Source organism: Larus michahellis, chromosome 7 (assembly GCF_964199755.1).
Source record: "Larus michahellis chromosome 7, bLarMic1.1, whole genome shotgun sequence".
NCBI classification, from domain to species: domain Eukaryota; kingdom Metazoa; phylum Chordata; class Aves; order Charadriiformes; family Laridae; genus Larus; species Larus michahellis.
In genome coordinates, this window is record NC_133902.1 from 52,752,509 (window position 1) to 52,773,812 (window position 21,304).

The window sequence follows — 21,304 nt, forward strand, 5'->3', positions numbered from 1 at the left end:
CTGCTAGTCAAGTTCTACTCATTTCCAGCATATTTCTGAAGAGTGCATAGTTCTATGGATACTTGGGAACAGACATTTTAAAGCAGAATTCTGAAGTCACTCACAAGGCAACACAGGAAAGCCAGAATCCTCCTTTGAGGATAAAGGTACCTGAAAGAAGGTACTACTGAAAAAAGTCAACGGGAAGATTGGTGTTTAGAAAGGGACCTGAAATAAGGCAACAACAGAATACAGTACACCTAAGCTTAAAAATGAGAGTTGACCAAACTTGTCTTTAATTGCTTAGGGTGAAAGTAGATGCTTTTCACAGGCTTGCTTAATGATACTGCGCAATGTATTCTGGGACTGTCTGGAAAACAGAATGGGCTTTGTAGTAACCTGCATAAAATTTCATTGACAGAATACTGTAATTGTGGAAAGCTGTTGAGTGGGCTAATGTCTGTAACTATCCTTTCTTTCATACTGGGAATAGAATTCTTTCAAAGCAGTTTCAAAAGAATTGTGTTATTTACTTGGCTAAATGCAGCCAAAGTTTGTGGCCAAAATACATTTACTTGCATCTGACGCTTGGTAGAAACTGTGTTGATGAAGGGATAAGTTTTTGCAAAATTTTAATGGCTTTATCTAGTAAATGATTACAAGAATTGTGGTATTGCCTCCAAACTTCTTGTTAGTAAAAGCCAACTGTGCGTAAACCAAATAAGATGCTTGGAATAGATACTTGAAGCATGAAACTTACACATTTATTCTTTGAAGTTTTAGTAAGCCTTCAAAAGTCTGTATAACATGCCAACTTGGTACCTTGGACTTTCTCTCCAATGTGTATATTCTCGCTTGGGTTGATGTTGACTGCTGCTGGTGTTACTCACTCTGAGTCTAGTTACATATAGACTAATATTGATGCCGTTCCTTGGTATTTACAGTTGTGTTAAAAATATTTCACTTGGAGCAAATCAAGGCTTCTGAGATGGGCAAATGTTGGTTTATGACAGTAACAATATAATTCTTCAAATAAGTGTGAGCCATGTTAAAATACCTATTGTTTTTTAAAACACCTTCACAGTTAACAACACCATTGAAACTGTAAATTGTCCTCAAACCCTGAGTCATTTTATGCTTAGCATTTCATGCTATAGTGTATTTAAGTATTATTTCAATGTCATTAACAGTATTTGGTTTTTCACAGATGATGCCATGCTAGCTGGAATATTAACTAAATTGCTTCCACAATGTGTATGGGTACTTCTAGAATAGCCAGGACGTGGACCTGTTGGAGCAGGTCCAGAGGAGGCCACGAAGATGATCAGAGAGTCAGAGCACCTCTCCTATGAGAACATGCTGAGAGAGTTGGGGTTGTTTAGCCTCAAGAAGAGAAGGCTCTGGGGACACCTTATAGCAGCTTCCCAGTAACTGAAGGGGGCCTACAAGAAAGCTGTAGAGCAACTTTATATAAGGGCATGTAGTGATAGGACAAGGGGTAATGGCTTCAAACTGGAAGAGGGGAGATTTAGATCAGATACTGGGAAGAAATTTTTCACCATGAGGGTGGTGAGGCACTGGGACAGGTTGCCCAGGGAAGCTGTGGATGCCCTATCCCTGGAGGTGTTCAAGGCCAGGCTGGATGGGGCTTTGAGCAACCTGGTCTGGTGCGAGGTGTCCCTGCCCATGGCAGGGGGGTTGGAACTAGGTGATCTTTAAGGTCCTTTCCAACCCAAACCATTCTGTGATTCTGTAATCCTGAAAACATAAATGTGAAGAGAAAGATGCTGCTTTTGGGTCATACTTTTTCTTCTGCTGCTGCATAGTAGTACATTGCTAATGATCTTTTATTAAAAGAGATTGAAGTGCATTCAATAGTGGGTTCTTCTTCTCAAGTGTTATCAGCATAATCACTCAATGTATTATGTTTTATTTTCCTAAATGAAACTGTCTGCTGTTTTCATTACTTAACAAAAAAAGAAACAAAAACGTATGAGTGGAGATGATTTTTATAGTAGTCTTTATTTTCTCAGTACTGTAAACAAATGCACTTTTCTAAGTTGAGTAGCATTGAGTTGGATTTCTGAATGATGGAAATTATTCCTTCTTAAATTGTTGTAAGCCATGATGTGGTTTTTTTAATGGTATAATCCTTTTCCTTAGACCAGCTTCTAATTATTTTGACTGAGTCTGTTACTTGGTACCAGCTATCCTTCTTTTTCTTTCTTCCTGTCCCTGAACACCCAGCATGGATAATTCCATGTTCAAGATCAAATGAATTATTGGAAAAAGAACAGATTAATTTTTCATGCTCAAGAAATCAACTGTGCTTATGCGTAATTCTTTGTAAGTAATCCAACAATAAATCTGTGTACCTTCAAAATAATGTTTTGCGCTTCTGGGTAGCTTTCTAGTTTTATGTCCTTTGATACAATGCAATGAAGTAGTTGAGGATAGCTTTCATATTAATGAGTTATTGGTAGCCAGTCTGGTAATTTCATGAACGAGAAGAGTAAGACTGGCCTACTCTGGTCACAGCATGTATTGGTTGGAGGGCAACAGGAGGCACCCATGAGCTCTGACTCTTCACGCTAACCTTTGAGTCTGTGACTGCCGTATTTATCAGGACTGATGGTGGTAGGGGATAATGGTGTTTTGTGATAATGTACCAAGAGTGTATTGCTAGCTAATACTTTGAGCACACAGACTAGAATTCATATCTAAACAGTGTGTGTAGCACTGTGTCCTCTTGAATTAATCGGGAGCTCTTGCAACTTACTCAAAGTGAAAATAGCATCCTTCACCTAAGATACAAGTAGTCAAGCCACCTCTTCACTTCCAGTTCTCTGGCATTTCTAAAGAAAGCTAATCCTCTGGAGGCTCACTGTGACATGCATCCAACCTTCAGAAGTAGATCTGTCAGAGAACTCACCAGGAAAATCATAGAATTGCTTAGGTTGGAAAAGACCCTTCAGACCAACGAGTCCAACCGTTAACCTGACACTACCAAGTCCACCACCAAACCGTGTCCCTAAGCCCCACGTCCCTCAGCACTACATCTATGTGTCTTTTAAACATCTCCGGGGTGGTGACTCACGCACTTGCCTGGGCAGCCTTTTCCCAGTGTTTGGCAATCCTTTCGGTGATAACCCATTCACCTGCTTCTACTATTAAATCTGTTTCAGTTTTAAAAGACGTTTTAGCCTTTGCAAATTTGTCTTCTAATCTTTTTCTTCTTACCTTGGCTGCAACCTGTGTGGGATCCCTCAGGGCTGTCATTGTCACTGTGCGGCATCAGCTGTGCAATGCTAATGAGTTTCAAGAAAACACAACAGCAGTCTCTGCCGGGTGTAGCCCCTGCAGGATCTTTATCACTCTTGTCCTGTTTTCAACACGGCCACGTTTCTCAATAACCTTAACTTTAATAATAGCAACAAATTCTTCTGCAGCAGCAGCTTACTAGCACTTTGGTGAAGAAGTCCTGGCTGTAGTACATATAGATTTTACTGAATTTATTTGAGTCTGCAGAACTTGAAGAACTTATAATACTGTTAGCTCTTCAGGTTTGAGTGACTGACCCAGACAAATGTTTAGTGAACTAACTCGTGACAGAAAATTGCGGTGTTCCTAAAATATGCTGTCCCATCTGCCCATGGGTTAAATGAGTCCTGTCCTAAAAGGTCAGTCTGTCCTGCCTATGAGCTACATTTTTATTCCATCTGTTAATATGAATGTTCTGAAGATGATGCCAAGAAAGAATTTACTAAATATGTACACTTTTTATGGGAATGGATAGTCCTTGAACCAATCAAGTTTTCCTGAATACTAAAATTAAACAGCTTTTGACCACCCTCTCAAAAGACAGGTGATGGAAAATGACTTCATGTGACTTTCATCACATATACATTTCCTTTCTCCTCATTTCTTCATGCATTTGGGAAGTTAGTCTGTATTAGAACTATTTTTGTATTAATTTGTATTCATATATGTAATTTATATTATTAATGTTCGTATATTCATAACAAAAATATAAAATATATGATTATTAATAATATCCTAAATTCAGGTAGAAAACTGCTACAATGTAAAAAGCAGAGCAGTAAACTATGGTTTCTTGTTATGAGGATAACTGGGAATATGTAAAGCTTAAAGTGTGCATCCCCTCAGTTTTTCAGTGTTTAAGCAAATCACAAGAAGTAGTTGAAAAGATAACTTGCAGTAACAGTTCTCTAAATCTCAAGAAAAATTTTCTCATTCTTATGGATTCTTGAGTTACAGCTGTGATTTAAATTGACTTTCCAAATGTAGCAACTATAATACACCAAATCCTGTCTTTTTCTTTTTTTTTTCTTTTTTTTTTTTTTATTTTTCCTCTTAGGCACATTAAGAAGGATGGGGGGAGAAAAAGCTGGCGTTGAAAAATTCAGACCTCACTCCTACTCTGTAATAAATTGCTGTTGGTATTCCTGTCTCCATGTATGAGCCTGAGGTCCAGGCTTGTGTTTTAAACTATAAACAGCGATGAGATACTTTTATGTGAGAATAAATGTGCACAGATGGAGATAATCAGAAGTGACTATAACGTGTAGGGTTTTTTAGAGGTGCCAAAAGCCCACAATACAAAGTTGATGTTGATGAGGACTACAGGTGTGAAGTATGCTAAGGCATATCCTTAAGAGTCTGGTTTGTAGAAGGTGTTCAGACACCTACAGGAGTACTCAGGAGTGTCTCATTAACTGCAGTGGCAGTTGTTCATAAATCTCTTAGATGCCTTTTTGCATCTTTATTTAGATTTCTTTAAAATTCTTGATTTTTGCTGTACTGTTGACAGTTGCCATAATTAAAGGGAATTTTTTTTTTTTTAGGGTTTGCCTTACAGTTCTCAGTTAATTATAAGAAATCCTAATGTGAGCTAAAGGGTACAAACGACAAAAACTTTCAAGGACACTACTTTACATAACATGAAGGATTTATGTGTGATTCTTTAACCTGTTTGCTACACTAAAATTCAGGAAAATGACCTGTGCTTTAAAAGTTCTTAATGATAAATGAAAAAAGAAAAACAAAAAAAAAAAAAAAAAAACAAAAAAGCCCAAAACCTTCTGTAGTTACACCTCTGAGACATCTAGTCTTTGAAACTTAGAAGAAAAAATATTTTAGAATCTGTTAACAAATCCTGAGCATTTTTTATTGACAGTCATCTGGCATGACTGACAAAAACCCTCTTGTTTTTCTTTGTGTGTTACTTCCATTTAAGGCACACTTCTGTAGTAAAGGAAAATGTTGGTGTTGGCAGAGATTCAGAATTTGTTCTTGTTCCTTAATAGTCATAGTGATTAAATGTGCAGAGTAACATAGCTTTTTTTATTTAATAATAAAAACTGTAAATGCGTATATTTTTGTAATGACATATTCCTGCATGTAATTCCTATATTGCACAGTAAGCCTCTATTAAGCGAACAAATCATATTTTATGTTCTTGAAAACATTTTCATCTCCATTCCCAGTCGTTCCTAGCCACTGTATTGGCCTCTCCTTCCAAATTCTGAATGTGAGGACATTTAAAAAAAAAAAAAAAAAAAAAAAAAAAAAAAAAGCCTGAGTCTTGCAGAGTTTTGACATACTTTCTGTGAGGTGTGGCCATTTTCATCCTGTCCTGTAACATAATTATTTTGACAGGCAAACACCCCTCTTCCCTTTCTAATCTCAGTTTAGTGTAATGTGATTTTTTTCACTGCCTTTCACTAGTGTGGCCGTGCTGTGCTGACAGCTCTCTTAAGTTCCGTATTTTCCTGTCCGTACTACTTTGACTGTGTTCCCCTTGACCATCCTTCCTTCCAGTCCTGCTCTCCCCACTGAAACATCATCTTCTTGTCTTTCCCTTCCCAGTCTCCCCATCCATTCAGCAATGAGGGCTTGCATTCTCCCTCCACCTGGGCCATGTGCTGCCCGTGTTAGACTTTCCCGTCAGATACAGACTCTGTAAAAAGCATCTTTTTGCTTTCTCCCTTGTTCCTCCCTAACATGGATAGGAATTCTCCCTTTAATCTTGGAAAAATCACTGTTCTCCTCAGATCTCTTCTGAAAACTCAACTTTGCTGGGATGCCTATAGGAAAAAAAGGAACTGAGACTCCCTGTCTCGTTAGCACTACTTCCGAAGGTTTGTTTCTTTGTGTTTCCAGTCCGTCCCCTCATTCTTATAATCTGTTTTTTGCATGCTGTGACTGCTGGGCACAAGATGTATCTTTGCCTTTGGTACTGCCGTATGACCAAAGTCTCCTAATCCATACGCAGGATTTGCTGTAATGCAAATACTAGTCTGGATGGGTAGGTCTGACTCTGAAAATTCTGTGTGTACGATATGACGTGCTCCCTTGTGTACTCCTCTGAAATCCAACTACTTGGCTAGGAGATAGCAATTGTGGTAATTTCTTTTTCTTTTTCTTTCTTTTTCTCTTTAGTTGTTCTACAGGCTATACTGTACTGTACAGTTTGACACATTTAGGTACGTAGAATTTAACTTTCCAGCAAGAAAAGTACATATGAGAATTGCAACTTGACTTGTGAAAAATGTGGTCAGGTTTTTGTGATTCACAGGAATCACACTTCACTTGTGTATCTTTTTTTCCATGTAAGTGTTACGTGAGTTCTGTGCTGCGTTCTTTCATCTTATATATTGACTCAAAACCTCTTAACTATGTAACCTTTAACTATAATGTTAGATGAGCAAGTTTCTCTGTCCTTCTGCTTAAATTGGAAGCTTAGGTCAGGTGGAGATGAGTGGGTTATCTGTCTCACTGGAATTTGTAACCAGATTTCTTATAAATTTCTTATAAATTATATTATTCCTTTAGTTTCTTTTAATTCTATTTTTGTTGTAAGTGGTACGTAAGATTATGCAATCTGTTGAAACCTAGGGGTTGCTGCTTTTCTTCCTTGCCTCAGTTCTCTCTCTTTTTTTTTTTGTTTTGGATTGGGATTTGTTTTGTTTCAGCGAGTCATATTTAATTGCTTTTCTTGAAAAAATGCACAACAGTTACTTAATTTAATATTCTTTCCAAACTTGATCTTCTGAAACTTTCTTGCCATATTGAAATAAAATTAAAAAAATCTGGAGGAGGAAGAATAAGAAATGTTAGTGAATGTATTTTTGTATAAAATAAATTGAATTCAGTGGAGTACCTTTTCTTTTTTTTTTTTTTTTTTTTTTGTAGTTATGCATCGCTAAGTTTAAAATGAATTCTTGTCAGGGTTCTTGAATAAAAATTGTGGGATGTCTTGTCACCTTTCTCTTTTTGAGAGGGAAAACCTATCTGCTCTTTCTCTGAAAATGGGTTTCTTGGAGTTGGCTGTAGCGTGGGGAGGTTTTTTTGTTAGTGGTTTCGCTGATATTTCTCGAAGGCTTGCTGCTTTGCATTTTTAATCTCCCTGATGTTTATTTGCTTGTGGTGTTTGCAATGTCTCTTCAGTTTTGCCCATGAAACTTTTTCGGCATTTATCCTTCACCCATTGCTAATGTTAGATGTTTGTTATGCTTCATTCCTACTTTGTCCTTCAAACTCCTCCTCCCTTCTCCCTATCCCCTAGAAAGACTGAAATGTCAACTAAAGAGGGGAAAAATGCCAATCTTGTGGGTTATCTTTTCATTATCATACAGTCTCAAAAGTGGCTTTCTTCCGTATTTTTGTAAGGCACATTTTATAAAAAGTCCTGTATGTTGGTTTTTGGTTTTGTTTTTTAATCTCTATGTATACATGTACAAATTGCTTGTCTCATGTTGTGCATCTTTGTCAAAAATACACTTAATGCTTTTCTCCCCACTGAACTTCTTATTCTGAAGTGTTGAATGTGTTCCTGTTTGATTGTTGAGAGCTGCCTCAGAGATGGCTGGCTTTCAGTGGAGAATGAAATGGGTTTTCATGAAGTTTTCTCTTTAATGCGTTATAATACTCAAAAGTACGAGAATTACCATTATTCTTTTTAGAGGCTGGTGCTATATCACATTTTGTCCTTTGTTTTGAGAGAAAGTATAAAAAAAATCAGGTAATAATTTTCCCTACCCCCTCAAAAGGCTAAATTGTCAACTGAAGTCGGGGAAAAGGCCTATCTATTTTTTCATTACTGTGCAGAGGAAAAAAAAATTTTGACAAGTGAGTTTTCATCTTGTTTTAATTGGAAACTACCAAGGAATTAGGCCATAATATGGTGGAGGCACAGTGCATTTAGTAGTATAAAATAATGTAAGGGGTATTGTATATAAACCGGTACTTTGAGGAAATTGGTAGAAGGAAACTTCAAGGCATCAGGGACAAATGTTTCTACCAATGCTGTTTGTAATGTTTGCCTTTAATGCTTTACATGCTTCCCCATCCCTTTTGTGGCACCTGACTGCTGTGGGAGGCAGGGTGTGTGGGGAAGGTGGACCGACACTGGAGGGTTTCCTCCTTGTTGGCCGGCAGGGAAGACATCAGGAGAGAGCATGGGGACGTGATAGGAGAATGCAGATGATATATGCTGGCCAGCGGTGGCACAGTGTTCCTTTGAAGGTTCATGTAATGAAGGAAGGAAGAACACTCTGTCCCACTCCCACCACAGAACCTTCTAGCTGAGGGGGATTTTTCTGCCTTTGCTCCCTGGCCACGGAACCTAAGTGAAGTTGCAACGGGGTTTTTGAGGACTGTTTTGTTCCTTTGCAATTTAAATCTAACGTGTGGTCTTCCTCCTAGAATTGTGAAATAGAAGCCAATCAGACTTGCCAATCCAGATTTTTCTGCTGTACTGCAAACTGAGTGAGGCTAGTAATGGATATTTTGGATTTTTACATTACCTAGATTGAGAACTAGGTACAAAAACATTTATTTGGGTGCATACGCAGTCAGTTGCTCTGTCATTAACTGGGGCAACTATTGCAAGGGAAATGCTACCTGTATTAGAGGCTAACAAGCCATACCTTCTTAACTTCAGTGACCTCTGGTTTGCAGCCATAAATCCCAAGGAGCTCCTGCAGTCAGTGCATTGAGTACCGTGCAGGTTGCAAGCCGGCTGAAAGCGTTGACTGTGTCTGTTGGAAAAAGCTTTTCTTTAATGACACAGATGCATTTGGCTGGTATCTTTTCTCTTGGTCAAGCTGATAGAAGCTTTCTCTGGTTTCTAGTCCTCTGTCTACTTTGGTTTATTGATGAAGATAATGGCATGACAAGATGGGTTTTGCTTCTCAGTGCTTAGCAGTGACTCTTGCAAGCAGAGCTCTGGTTGGGGCTTCACGAGTAGCAGACCTGACAAATTGGAACCTTGTGCTTTCAGCCAAACTCAGAAAACTTGTTGCCTCTACAAAACAAGTATTTGGTGGGTCGTTCTTTGGTTGGATTTGGAGTTTGAAGTTTAGATGGCATATAAGCAAAGGAGAAGAGGGAATGGATGAGATATTTAAATCATACTTGAAAAAGAAATCCGAAAAATCTGATATGCACCAAAATCATTCTGTTCTCTAGCAAGATGTGCTGCTTGCTATGGGCTTATATAAAAATGCAGAAAGGATGTTATGCAAGTAAGTGTTTCTTTGCTTGACACTCACTACGCAGCCACCTGTTAAAACATAACAGTATGGATGATTCCCAGTAGAGATATGAAAGCTTTGCTGCTTGTGATGAAGTGTGTTTACTAACCTTCAGAAAGCAAATTCTGTTGCTAGCAAAGTAGAATTTGAAAGCCTGATAAAGTGAATGCATACAAACTTTGAAAGTGGTACATAGGTTGGAAGATAGTGTTGTGCTAGTAACAGAAACAGAGCAGTGAGTTGACTCATTCTGTAGAAAACTTCATTTACTTTGTACTTCCTAAACTACAACTGTGCACAAAGGTGGGTTTAAAAACATGTTCTTTCTTGGCTATCTTCAGGTTTAGTAGTATCAAAAATCCCCTCTTGACTGTCCTGTGCAATATTTAATGTGAGAACACTTGACTGGAAGCCTAAACTCAGTATCAATAAACATAATTAATTATGTATTGTCAGACCATTGAGGGGAATTTATTCTCAAAATAAACGTGGAGAAACTAATGGAAATTGCCAGAGTCTATGAACGATGGTTAGTTCTGTCTCTTCTGTCACCTGTGGTTAGATATGTGGGTGTACAGTGTTTCCGAGTATCTCTGCCTACTTGACTCTGTGTGTAAAATGTGTTGAAGAGGGTGGCTGTTTTGGAACATTTGAAAGCATTACTTAGAGTTTTGAAAAACATTAAGTTTAAAGGAACTCTGAATTGTCACTGACCACATGGAAGGAGGTAATGTTCATCAATTTATTTTAGTAATAAATGTGACCATAGACCTTGGAGTTCCTGAGCTGTAAATGCTTAATATGTAATTTATACCAAATATTTTCATATGCATGTAAATCTTGAATATGTTCTTGCAGTGTCTTTGGTTTTATTTCCTATTATTGTTTCCAGCATCCTCTTACTGCCTGTGCAGCAACCTTAACATAGACCCATAACGTCTTACGCAAAGATAATGTAATGGTTTTGTCCCTGATGACTACTGAGACCTGTAGAAATCATTATACTTGTGAATGTATATAAGTGTAGTGGAACAGATCTTATTTACACACTAAGGGCCAGATCCTTATGGTGTAAATGAGTGCAAGTGTTTGGAAGATAAATTGCATAGACATCTCACCCTATGAGAATTTCGTTTTTGTGTGTAGTTGGTGTATTTATAAGACTAACAGTAATATTGAGGAATAGTAGTCCTGAAGGAGTTTCCTGTTATCTTGGATAATTTATTTAAGGAAGATCTTGAAATAGGACGTTCTAATCACTGTTTGTGGCTTTCTCATAAATGAAAAACTCTGTCTGTTCCTCGTTGGAGGTGGAAGCTTTATCAGCTTAAGTATATCAGGAAACACCGATAACTTTTGACAAGCGAACTATTTCCTCTAGTAATAGTTTGTCCTATTTGTATATGGAAACTTATTAGTTATGCGTTACCAGTTGCGCTTGTAATCTCCTTTGTGTCTGTTGGCATATCACTCATAAAGTTGATTTAGTATTATTTAATGTTCTTTGATCTGTTTCCTTGGTCTCGTGTGACCCAGTGTATTCAGCCAGTCAGTTAGTTTAGCCCTCATCTGTCAGGTTGCTCTTTCTAGTTCCTTTTCATCTGCTTGACATGCATTTTGTTTACTCTCTCTTGGACCTGCATTGAAAAGTTTTGATACCTCATCTCACTTGGGGCGTTTTTTTTTCTTCTCCCTGTCTCACCTTTTGCTTTCTTGACCAGCTTAATACTTGGTCTTTCTTATACTGATTTCCCCCCACCCCCCTTAGATTTTCAAGCTGGTCTTCCCCCTTCTTCACACAAATTGTGTTATGTTACTTGAGAGGATAACTGCAGGTAATTGATTTATGAATTTATTTCCTTGGCAATTTCTGTGATGAGTATCTATGGTACGAATGAGTTTGGTAGTTCAGAGTGGTTTGGCATGTTTTCAAACATAGGTTTGAATGAGAGATGCTTTTTTAAGTGAATTGATAACCCTGCTAAAAACACCACAGTTTATATAGTGGAATGCTCTTGGAGATCACAAACTGAATTCCTCTTTAATGAAAATATTCCAGGAATGCAAGTAATGTCCTTGAACTGTTGATACTTAGTCATTAAGACCAGAGTAGATACAATCCCCAGCACTGTCCTCCCAGTACTGCTACCCACACCCCTGAGCTGAAATGCCTATGGTGTGAAGGTCAGGTCCTCAAAACCTATCGTTTCGTTTTGCACATATGCCAGATATGCCTCTGTTCTGCTGTGGTACTTGCTACAGTAAATAGAGATTTTATGTTTATTAAAGACAGACCTTAGGCTTCATTTCCTGGTTTATTTAAGGATAACTTTCTGTTGTAAATTCTAACTAGTTCCTTTGAGAAGGAAAAGGAAATTCATGGCCACTCAAGTGTTTGATATGGTAAATAATTAAATTTGCCAAAATGCTGACGTTAACATTTACTTTGGAACTGCACTGCAGGAGGAATAAAGGTTTGCTTTCAGCACTGAAAATGAAGCTACTTTTGCTACCAGATCTTGAATGAGAGTATTGACAATAGGCTCAACAAAACATGCTTTGGGAAGGAGGCCTTTCCAGTCATTTGGATGATTTATTAAAATCATTGAGGCATTAAAGAAAGTTCATTACCCAAACCATTACTGCACTGTGGACCAGAACCAGGAGATGAAATAGCTTTCTCAAGTAATAGTAGCTTATAGCTATCTAGGGAACCTGAAAACTTGGCAGTGAGAGAGGCTGCAAAGAGGAACGTTGTTGTTAATGATAGGGTATAAGCAATGAAGAGAGCTTATGGGGGTTCTGCATCCATCCTTTAGAACTATGTTGTGCAGAACATCAGCTCAGAAACCTTTGTTGCGTTCTAGGACTTTTTGATATTATTTCCTGAATTATGGAGGGTTTTGTGTGTCCTCCCACCTCTGCTCCCTGCCTGTCAGTCTAGAGAGAAGCTACAAAGTGATATTACTTTCCTTATGCTGCCTATGCAGGCTGTTTTCTACACTTCACTTTTTTCTTTTTTTTTTTTTTTTTCTTTCCCATTTAGCTTTGTAAGGGCTTCAGCTGAAACAGAGCTATTCCTCAGAGTTTGCCAGTACAAGTTGTTCTACAGCTGTCTAGGGATGGCGAAAGAGGGGAGGCTGTTTTCTACCTACTGAAAGTAGTTCATACATTGTGCCCTATGATATACTAAGTACAGCAGATACATTTGCAAAGGAAGCTTGTATAGTTTACTAGATCTTGCAGATAACTGGAAAGCTGATGGCCTTCCAGTGGCACAGTGTTTATAATACACTAGCTGACAGGTTAGAATGTAGTCATGCTTGGCCTGGTACCGGCTATCCATTGAAAACACTGTCGTGGTCATGGCCAAGTTGTTTGTTGTTTGCCGTAGATTATGCTGACCCAGTAACACTATACTTAGTCATCAGTTTAGGTGGGAAAGATTGTCTTTTTTAATATAATGCAAAGCTGATCTCTGTGTGACAAATTGTTGCTACTTACAAAGAGAAATAAGAAACATTAACAACTTTAATTTCAATGAAAGTGCTCTTCTAATCTTTGGTGATATTAGCTGTTGATAAATACCAGTGTTGATCAACGGGATATAGGCAGGTGATGCAGGACATAGGTTAAAATATTTTGCTGACCTACTAACTTTCAAATTAGCTATGAAGCAAATCGCAACTTCATCCTTTTCAATAATAAAAAGAAGGATTTACATGCAGAAACCCGAGCAATGGAATAATCAGCAGCACTGATGCTTCCAAACAGGTGACTGTGTTGAAATTTTAATTCCATTAACTTTCGTGCTTTGGAGATACAGCTTGTATTTTCAGCCGTTTGTCTAGCCACATAAGCTGGAATGTGTTCAAAATGCTTGCCAAGAACAAATCCGTTGGAAGAAATGTTATACTTTGACCCAGGTTCAAGATGTTCTAAAGCAACAAGAAATAAATATTTCTGAAGAGTTGCTTAATGTTCAGCTTAGATAGTTGTGGGTTTTTTCCCTCTCCATGATCTGATATACACTTACTTAATAACATATACGTACTAATTTCCTATATATTTCTTTCTACTTTTCCTTTATTTTAACTTGACTCTTCTATCTTCTTCTATTGGCATTTGTCCTTTATAGAAAGTTTGGATGTAGAATCCTGTAGTGACAATTTATTTAAACCCAATTTAACAAGAATTTCTTTTTGTTTTGATTATCCACCATCCCCAGAAAATGTTAAGAAATTCAAGAAAGGTATTTTTCTTTCACAGATGTACTTACATTTTTGTCTTCTATTTTTGAAAAACTTTTTCAGTAAGATGTAGTGAGTATTTTGAGCGTGAACATGTTTGGATCTTTCCTTAAATCTTGTGCATTCTTTTCGGCTGTCTGTCTGGGGTCCAGCACAATTGCCAAAGACTACATTTCGTGTGTTGACCATCAACTTGACAAGGGATGATAGTTGGGCATCCACATTGATGAGAGCTTTCTTGCTGAATACAAAGAACTTTTTGACTTCCCTCTGTGAGTTGGACAGAGCTGCTGTTGAGAGTTACTTGTTTTTTCTCTTGGACAGACTGCAAGATGTGATGTAACAGGCTGATTTGTGGTTAATAGCAATGGGTGAGACTGGAGCCTGGAGTATCTGCTTGATGCAAGAAATGAGCTAATGGATCCAGTTTCTATATAATAAACTTATTTCTTCTTGGAATGCTAAGTAATTTGGTTACTTTGATTATAAGCTGAAGCTAATTTTATTATTGATTAAAAATAAAGTTTTCTGAATAAGTTAATAGCGATGCTTGTAACTCTTGCTACCACAGTTACACTGTGTCCTAAAGAGAATTACCAGAAACCAAGTTGCACACACGGGGTTGCTGTGTAAGAAGCACGGACATTTTGCTCATAACTTTGGAGAAGGTCCAGGTGATCTGAAAAGAATGAGACCATGCTTCTCAGCAGGTGCCATATTTATGCCTTTCAGAGGACAAATGCCAAATGTAAAATTGAGAATGACATAAGAGGATGCCTTTGACTGAGGGTAGTTTTGAGGAGGGGAAGAGAGAAAGGTATGTACTTGTATCAACAGTAGAAATATGATTAAACTTGTTGGCCATGAGTTCTCTTGTTAAAATTAATTCAAATTAGTGAAGTAACTTAAAGGTTTGTTTGTTCAGTTACAGGGGAGTTTTGAAGGCCTGAAAGCATGACTTGTGCTTACTTCTTTCGCTAGTTTTAGGGATGTCGTAGGTGATGACTGCGGCTCTCAGTCTCTCTAAGTTACTTTCTTGCAAAATAAAAATAAAACCAACCAACCAAACAAAACCCAACTGTTTCCTTATCTCTTGATCAGCATGCTGACAGCCCAAATTGTTATTTTTCAGTGAGAAAATGCTATTTTGGGCATCTTTTTTTAATGTAGCAACAAGACATAGGTTATTAATATAGCCTTTGCTTTGCCTGTAAATGGCTGTAAAAATGTAAATTTCTTTTTTTTTTTTTTTTTTTTTGTTCAAGACCAGGAATATTTCGGGTTTTTTTGAAGTTCAGGGTAGTCCTATTCCTAATCCTACAATTAATTCAGTTTTTTGATCTCTAAGCACTTTATTAAAAAAGGTCAGGTTAGTTTGTGATTGTGGCTTTAATGCATTGCCTGGAGTGTTTTTAATCAATAAACAGTATTTGAACCATAAAGATTTTTCTTTATGGATTTTCCTATTCCTTTTTTTCTAAAGGAAAATCCTTTTTTCCATTGTCTTCTGTGCAAACCTTCCTCCCCTTTTCACTCTTTTGTCCCTGAAGTATCAGGGTAAGCAAACAACATGAAAGGAAGAACATCTGATGATTTAATTTCTGTAGGATGAAACTACAGAAAATGGTGTGCTAGGTAGAAAACTGGAAACATTTGAGTGTTCTGTGAAACCACAGACCCACATGGGGAAATTACGGTACAGTTGCCACCCAAACTGTTTCTAAGTGGAGAAATTTATTTTTGAAAGTGAAGGCAAGCTGCTTGCTCAAGATGAAAATTTACTTGTTTTGATGGCATCATATCAAAGGCTGCTTTTCTCTCCTTCAACTTTCATCCCACCACCTCCTGACAATTTCTACTACATGCGCACAGAAGCAGATATGCCCCCTCCCAACCTAAAAAAAGCCCAAACTCGGACTATTTATACTCTTACTCTCCCTCAGTCCATCTGTCCTGTTTCTACTGTTGTGACCCAGTGGTGTTCTGTTTTTCTCACTTCATGGGATTGCATCGAAAATTGGCACTTCAGGCACGGTACGTGGTGCCATTTCAACTGTGGATGGGTGGTGAGAGAGAAGACATAGTGACATCTGTCAGCTAGAAGAAAAGAATGGGCTGGCAGAAGCGATGCTCAAAATAAAGTTGAGCAGCAGAAGGGAGAGCAAAACTAAGACTCCAGAATTCAGCTAAGAAAACTGTTTTATACATTTATTTTATATACTAAAGAACTTAAATTATAAAATGTGCCGTTAGCAAAAGTGTGCGTAACCAGATGAGTCTGGTATATATAGTTGCACAATTTTTCAGCTACCTCATCTTCCTGAGGTGCTGGGAGTGGAGACTGCCTGGGAGGTGTGTAGGGAACGTGCACACCTTCAACCAGTTGGAAGCCTCACCTAGACTTTGGACTTGCAGATGTGGGTTAATATTATCAGCTTTGCTAGCATGTTTCTGCTTCTTCCAGAACATGCTATCATGGAGTCTTCTGTAGGGCTGATCACAGCTGAATGATGAAAGTTTATTTTAAGATTAACAACAATGTTTTGAGCTGCCTTAAAATTTATGACTTGAACTATTGAAATAAATGAATTATTTACTGATTAGTTGCTGAAATCGGTGGAGTCTTCCAGACTTAGTTGTAACTAACTCTGATCTGATCATATTTTCCCTCTCTTTGGAGTAAGAACCACTGCTTCTGAACCCTCGGGGTACCAACTGAGGGCCTGAGTTTTGTTTAAATGAGGGAATGGTTTTATGTTGATAGAATATATTTCCTAAGTTTATTGGTTATTTAATTGACGTGTCAGTACTGGAGACAAAATATATGTAGTATGAAGACACTTGATATGGTATGAGCACACACCGTGTTGAAGTGAAAGTATTCTTATCAGAAATCAGGCTTCTTTTTCCTTCTCTTATCTAGTTTATCCTTTCTTATCTTCTCCCAACACAGCATGTGACTGTTGTTTGATTTCGCTTGACTGTATTAATTAGTAAGCTGTAGCTTATCCCACTGTTAATGCTGTATTTTGAAAGAAGGAAAGGTAGATTCAGCCTCTAAAAGGACGAAAGCAAGCCAGCATCTTACACATAAGTAAAAGGGGGGCAGGGTGTCTTTAGCACAGATTGCACTATTTCAGAACACAGATCGGCCAACTGGGGTGGGACATCTGCTGAGGTATTCCCGCAGGAATAAAGAACTGTAGTACCAGGAAATCCATTAATTTGCATTCAGTTGGGCTGTAGTGCACATCTGTTTAGGCAGTGCAGCTGCAGCAGGAGACAGTGGTTAACATCAGCCTGGAATTCTAGTTTATGTACATGTTGAAGCATGTCTGGTTTAAACTATTAAAGCCTAGCAGTCCCAGTTGGACTCATTACTCCTAGAAAGGAGGTTTTAGGGGATTGCCTATCCCTTTTAAGATGCATTACATCAGTTTCTGCATGAAGCATGACTCCTGGCATCCCTTAGCAGAGAAGTCCTGGGATACGACAGGTGTTTCCACTCATCGCTGTGTTTTCTGGCTGTAGCTCTGGTGTGTTGGCAGCCCACTGGATTGACACGAATTATCACTCACTTTTAGGTTAACACACCCTTCATAAGAATAGAGGAAATTCACATTTTGATGTTTGTCCTCTGATGGTCTGTAACAAGTTGTTCTACAGAATCAGAGAGTTGCAAGCAGAAGTGCAGCGTGCCCTCTTCGGAAAACAATCTGGAAAATAGGATCCTGATGTCTGTTTTTTTAAGGGCACCTCTTTGAGCTGGTTGGGATACAATAACAAGTCGTGTGGGGTCAGGCATGGTGGCATGACGCTGCTCCTGAGTACAGGTTGTTTGTGCATTGATAGAAGTAAGAAGAGAATGAGAAATTGCTGTGACTTGAACGTTTAGAAGGCTGATGAAACAAGTTTTAAACCAGCTTTAAACGTTATAACAAAACTTCACTAGATGGATGTCATTAATAACACACATTGCTAATGGCTAGTTCTTATTCATTCCTGGTTGTTACCGCTGCATATTCAAAACAATTAGTCTGTAACAATCTCATTATACACTAATTGTGAGCACACAGTACTAGAGAGCTGGTGCCATGTATTTAGCACTGCTATTGCTCCTATTGAAAGAAAAGCAGTTTTTTTTCCAAAATCTCAAGGTTGCACTTCATCAGTGACTAATAATTGACGATCACTGAGTTGCTTACAGTTCTGGGGCCTCTGCTTTCAACCTGTACCTGTATTTTCAAGGCCTGTGTTCTTGCATCTAACCTGTATGCTGTAATAAGAGGCACCTGATACCTGTGTGAGCTCTAGCTCACACAACAAGTTCTCTTAATAATTTCACAAGCATAAGAGGCCAGAATTTGGGCCTTGTGCATTTGGCATAGGAACCCAGTTGGTATAAGGCCTGAGGCCTGTTCCTAGCAGTGGCCATACTATTTTTGCTGAGCCACTTGTAACAAAAATGTATATACATTGTTTACTAGTCATGCTGTATAGGTTGCCTTATGTTTGAATTCCTAACAAGCTAATAATTAAATACTGTTCAATCTGTTGCTACTTCTGTGGGTGCAACAGCTCCTGCTTTGGCTACAGACAGGTAAGGTTTTATAACTGTGAAGCTAGGGATGAACAGTGCATTCAGCTGATGAACAGTTGAATCCTGACTGTCCTGAGGATAGTGCAGATCCAGGTTTACCCTGCGTAAGTACCGTGTCTTATATAGGTACAGACTGGACACACAGCATCAAGCTTTGTATATGTACATACTTATAAAGAGACTTTGCTTAATCTCTTATAGATGATTAATTCCCCTTTTTAAAAAGGGAAGAGGAATACATGGATATGTGTCACCAAAATCTTTTCACGTGAAGATTAACTGTTTGTACTCTATTTTAAGCATTTATTTTAAAAAAAAAAAAGGCTTAAAACGCTGAGAAATGTGTGGTTTGCATCCCCAATGTACGGATCACTTAAGCATTGGGATACTCTCCTGAAACGATTCTAAATAGTGCGAGGGTTTTTTTGTTGTGATCACATAGGCATGGTAATGTTATCCACTGTAACTAATGAACTAACCAGCTGTTGAGCAGGATTTTATTAAATATAGAACAGAAAAATTGTGGTTTTAATGAAGCTGTTAGAAATACTAAAAGTACTAAGACTATTAAAATTCTTATGCCTGTGTAAATGGGTGTAAGGGTAGTCCTTTTCCAAAGAAATATGCTAATCGTTGTTAAGGGCAGAGGCAGTTCTGTTATGAACTGTGTTTATCACAAAGGGTGTAACTGGTCTGTGTAAAACAAAACAAAACAGTGATGCATTGGTTCAGTTGCGGTGAGACTTTGGCTGGTTAGAATTGAAGAAGAACATAACAAAGCTGCTCTTTATTAAAGGCTTTCTTGCCTTGTATATCTTTTCACTTTCACCCTGTTTTTCACACTTGGTGTTTAGTTAGGGTACATTAGCTACTCAGTAAATCTGGAGGAATTATCTTCCTAACAGTTTCACAAAAAACTTCACGACTATGACATATCCAGTTTCCAGAGGGGTGCTGGAAGTACTTCAAGAGTTGTCTTAGAGTGAGACCACCTCTTTCCAAAGCTTAAAAAAAAAAACCCCAAAGGCTGTCATTCTGTAGAGGCACGTACAAATATGTGTTTCCATATCCTCTTTAGATATGACTCCCATTGGGCATTTTGCAGACTAGAACTAGGAAAAAGGCCTTCGTAGTTAACAGGATCAGCTCCTTTGAGAACATTTATAAGGCAAGAGGGAGAATAAGGGACATAAGCTACCACCTTAAGTTTGGGAATGGCTTACTTGGTATGGGCAGAGAGATAAGTCATCAGGCACTATGAAAGTCCATGAGTGATTACAGCAGACAAACGTGTTTATTGCTTCAACTATTGCTCACTTCGGTTATTAATTTCCTGTCAAAACAGAAATATCACAGAGATGTTTCTATGCTGCTATCTTCATGCATTTCCACATAACCTCTTGATATCTTCTGACCACTGTCCACTTAGATACCAAATAACGAGTCATTATCAGTGTGTATTAATCATTAACTGTGGAATAGTTGTGTTGCAGTCCTTGACAACTGTCAAATCTAGGATTAAACATATACCGAAGTCAGTGCGGGTGTGCATGCCACCATGGAAGCAGTGGGAGGACAGAGATTCTTCTCCTGTGCACTTCACAAACCTCCATGGCCACCAGCAGTGCTGTAAAGTTAATTAGTTAAGTACATGTTGTTGGGCATTCATCAAGTTGCTAGCCACTGGAATTGCTTAAATGGCAGTAAAAATAGGGCTGGTTTGTGGTGTTTGGGGTTTTTCCTTGGTTTTTTTTTTTTTTGCTTTTAGCACTTGAAATAGCAGGTGCCATTCTTCTGTCTGTCAGTGAATTTTAATCCTTTCTTATGGCAAAACTTTAAGATTTCCTGTCTACCTTCTTACAGTTTTTGAGTGGATTTAAGGCTTTTTATTTTTTCTGCTGATAAACAGAATAGAAAAGTCAACAGCTGTTATGTAAGTAGATCATACATATAGGTTAGACATACACTGTTTTTTGTAATCATCCTTGTTTCTGTTCTAGAACTTTAAAAAGATGACTGTGAAATACTTGCATTTTTTTTATTGCTGTTTTTAATGTGACTTGTGTTCTGCGGGTTTTTTTCCTGAACAATGTGTCATCAAAATATCGTTAGCACTTGTCTGTTAAAACATAGTGGGGATAGGTTTGCTTTCTTAATCAGTGTTTTCCACTTCTCAAACAACAGATAGTTGGGGAAGAAATACTGTTATAGGCACAGATCTTATTGCTGTAAAGGACGCTGTCAATTCTTTCTTGAGATTAAATCATTGAGGGAATTAATCTTGAATGTTTCAGATTTCTTTTTAAAGTTGTTACGTTGTTTTAAACTATGGAATTTTCTACATTTTATCACATGAGATATTGCAAGAAAATAGTAAAACGTTCAGTTTTTAATGAAATAACAATACTCTATTTTTCAGTCAGCCCAAGAGTGTCCCAAGGCTATAGTTAAATAAACTGCAAGAAGTGAAACTTCCCTCTGCCATTTCTTGGAAAATTAACTTAAGTTTATGGAGAGCAGCATTAAACAGACTCCTTCATTTTCTCTGTTGAGACCATTCATTTTCTTTATTGAGGTATTTTAAGTGCAGAAAAAGTCAATTTGAGGGCTTTATAATCTTTTTCACTGTACTTGCAATTCATTTTTCTGCACCATTCCTCCTTTAAGCAAAAGATGGCTACAAATTGTTCTTTTAGCAACGTAAATGCATGGTACAGTCGCTGCCTTGTCTGCTTTTCGTTTACAGTGTAATGCACATCCACTTCTACAATCGATAGTAACCAATAATGCTAAAGGCACACACAAGACATGTTGGAAGATAAGTGGTCCAAAGGAATTTCTGTCCCTTTACAGAACTGCTGGTTCAACTGAAAGCAGAAGATCTAAAGGGAATTTTAACAAACGGGGCACTGCTAGCA

The 21,304-nt window shown here is 37.9% G+C and overlaps 1 protein-coding gene across 2 annotated transcripts in view; it reads left to right on the top strand.

Moving 5' to 3' along the window:
- The window catches only part of MGAT5 (alpha-1,6-mannosylglycoprotein 6-beta-N-acetylglucosaminyltransferase), a 129,711-nt gene that overhangs the window by 25,239 nt on the left and 83,168 nt on the right, over positions 1–21,304 (top strand). Inside the window, exon 2 of one of the 2 annotated variants that reach the window (XM_074595016.1) lies at positions 6,442–6,485. The exons of the other annotated variant lie outside the window; for it this stretch is intronic. The gene's annotated coding sequence lies outside the window, so the exon portion shown is untranslated. The remainder of the gene's footprint in view (positions 1–6,441; positions 6,486–21,304) is intronic. 2 annotated transcript variants of the gene reach the window in all.